This window comes from Budorcas taxicolor, chromosome 4 (genome assembly GCF_023091745.1).
Source record: "Budorcas taxicolor isolate Tak-1 chromosome 4, Takin1.1, whole genome shotgun sequence".
Lineage (NCBI taxonomy): Eukaryota > Metazoa > Chordata > Mammalia > Artiodactyla > Bovidae > Budorcas > Budorcas taxicolor.
The window spans coordinates 26,015,258-26,018,070 of NC_068913.1; the positions used below are offsets into that span (position 1 = coordinate 26,015,258).

The 2,813-nt window shown below is 32.1% G+C and overlaps 1 non-coding gene across 1 annotated transcript; it reads right to left on the reverse strand.

The window, feature by feature from the left end:
• Positions 1-2,284: 2,284 nt before the first annotated feature.
• TRNAR-ACG (transfer RNA arginine (anticodon ACG)) lies at positions 2,285-2,356 on the reverse strand. The gene has a single exon. It is a non-coding gene; the product is annotated as a tRNA-Arg (tRNA).
• Positions 2,357-2,813: the final 457 nt, after the last annotated feature.

Here is a 2,813-nt window from a genome sequence, read left to right on the forward strand (position 1 = left end):
AAATGATTTCTATTTGGCTCTCATAGCAACTTCTGTAATGCCTTGCAAGCACAAGGAAAATTTTAATAAATTTTATTTATTAAAAATTACAATTAATTATCACTAGTAATTTCATAAATAATGTTGGCAATCACACAGGCTCTTTAATATATCTGTAAGTTAGTTTTGATTGCTATTTTTAAAAAATAATTAAAGATCAAGAAAAAGTTTTTCTTAAAATTACTGTTTCTTCTTAAGGGCTCAATTCACATTCCCCTCTCCTCTCTGTCTGTCTTCATTGCAATCAAGGAAAGTTTACTGCATTCGTACTTCTTAAAGGTATTTTTTAATCTTTGCAATTGTATCATCCAGTGTTTTATCAATGGCTATGTGACTCGCTTAGAAGACATGACTGGTAACTTCTAGAAGAACTTTTATTTCTAAAGTATTTCTCATTAGAAAACACTTGTCATTATGTAGAGTTTAAATTTTCCTATTTTTTAAGAGAGAAAAATGGTGTTTATTGTATATTTTCATAAGCATATTACTGCCAGTAGAGGGAGAAAATGTTTTAATGGAAATGTTGAGATTTGTTTTTGTTATTGCTATTTTCCTTAAGCCCAAAGTCTAAAAATTTTTTAATAATTATTATATTTGTTAATATCAAGATATCATATGCACAGTCTCTTATTACATGGAACAGTGTAACTATTTTGTATTTAAAATGATGCTTTAATAAAGGCAAAAATATTGACTGATTTTTAATTTAAAATTTTAATTAAATTTTTAATGTTTAATTTTTAATTAAAATGTTTAATTTTTAATAAAGGTGAAAATTTTGATTTTCCTGGTGGCTCAGACAGTAAAGTCTCTGCCTACAATGCAGGAGACCTGGGTTCGATCCCTGGGTTGGGAAGATCCTCTGCAGAAGAAAATGGCAACCCATTTCAGTACTCTTGCCTGGAAAATCCCACGGACGGAGGAACCTGGTAGGCCACAGTCCACGGGATTGCAAAGAGTAGAACATGACTGAGTGACTTCACGTTCACTTTCACTGACTGTGAATAAAATAAAATATACATTCATTTGGTATATGGTTTTTTATAAGAAATGAGGCTTTTTTTCTTATACTAATTACTGTTTTTGCAACTGAAATAGTAAAATTGAGAATTTTTCATTTCATAATTTTATAGGCATCTAATATATGACAGAGAATTAATACATTTAATATGTGAAACCTTATCAATTCATTACAAAACAAACAGACCAATTAAAAAGAACTAGGGATCCAAGCAATGATTTTAAAAATATAATTGTCAATAAACACAATAAGATGTTCAACATTGTTAGAAATTAAAAGCAAATTAAAACATGCTTTTCCTTCAGCTTAAAAGTAATAATAACTATGATGGTTATTATTGACATAAATATAGTGAAATAAGTGTAGTAGGTATGTAAGTGGATATTTTTAGGTGGGAAATCAGCCATCTATATAAAAATTCCTAACAACAAGCACACTTCCTTGTCCCAAATAACCTACTTCTTATAAAATCACTTCATGGGAAAAATCAGATTTTGCAAAGAGGAATGTAAAAAGTAGTTCATTTCAATATTATGTAGGGAATACTTGGGGGGGCAGTAAATATTCACTATAAGGTATTTATTAAATATTGCATATGCATCCACTTAAGGGAATACTATTTAGGTATTAAATAAGCTTATATTATTAAAACCAAACCAAACAGTTTACAGAGCAGAGTGTATGCTATGTTTCAACTGTTACTCAAAATATACATTTTTACTGATAAATACTTTCTAAAATTTGTGTAATAAAAACTTTATGTTACCTATGTATATTCTGAGAACACATGCACAGCATTTCTCCTCAGGAAACATCTACACATGATTTAAACATTGCTAAGTAAGCCTAAATCCAGTTAAAGAGGCCTGCACAATTTCATGTCACTAATACATTTTAGTAATCAGGGTAACAGTAAGGGTTCTGCTAGAGTCTTCATGAGGCTACCAGATAAGAGTGTGGTCACAATTAAGCACCATTTCATTTAATCAATCTGACCTGTAGTGGTCTGTTGTCAAACTGAACATTTCACAAGTCATTCCTACACTTACTTTATGTAATGTCCTTCAGGAGTATATTAAAACTGTGAACATGAACGTGAAGTCGCTCAGTCGTGTCTGACTCTTTGCGAGTCCCCATGGACTGTAGCCTACCAAGCTCCTCTGTCCATGGGATTTTCCAGGCAATAGTTTTGGAGTGGATTGCCATTTCCTTCTCCAAGGGATCTTCCCAACCCAGGGATCAAACCTGGGTCTCCTGCATCGTAGACAGACGCTTTACCATCTGAGCCACCAGGGATGTCTATGAAAACTGTGGTTGGGGTTATTTTAAGTGAGTTTAGTTTGTTTTTTTTAAAAAAGGCAAGCTTGGTTCTCAAGCCTCTGTAGAGGAACATATAGGCTAACAACCATACGTGAGTATGGGAAATAGGAAGTAATTGGGGTCATATTAGTAATAGGGTAAAAATATGTGTATCAGTTTTTGGAAAAGCTTTGTAGTGTTTGTCCCTCTAAATCTTGTGGGAAAAATCACTCTAACTATGACTCCATACTATTTTCAGAGAAAGGTACTTTCATGCCATTATAAATTTCTATGGAGTTACAAAGTCTGCCACCGAATTATATGGAAAGGGCATTATGTGAAAAGATACCATGGAAAGCCAGGATCCTAGTGGAGAATTAAAACAAGTAAAGTTCTTTTAAATGCTGTCATTTCTGGAATAAATTAAACCTGATACTATGTGAGAATGTCTTAA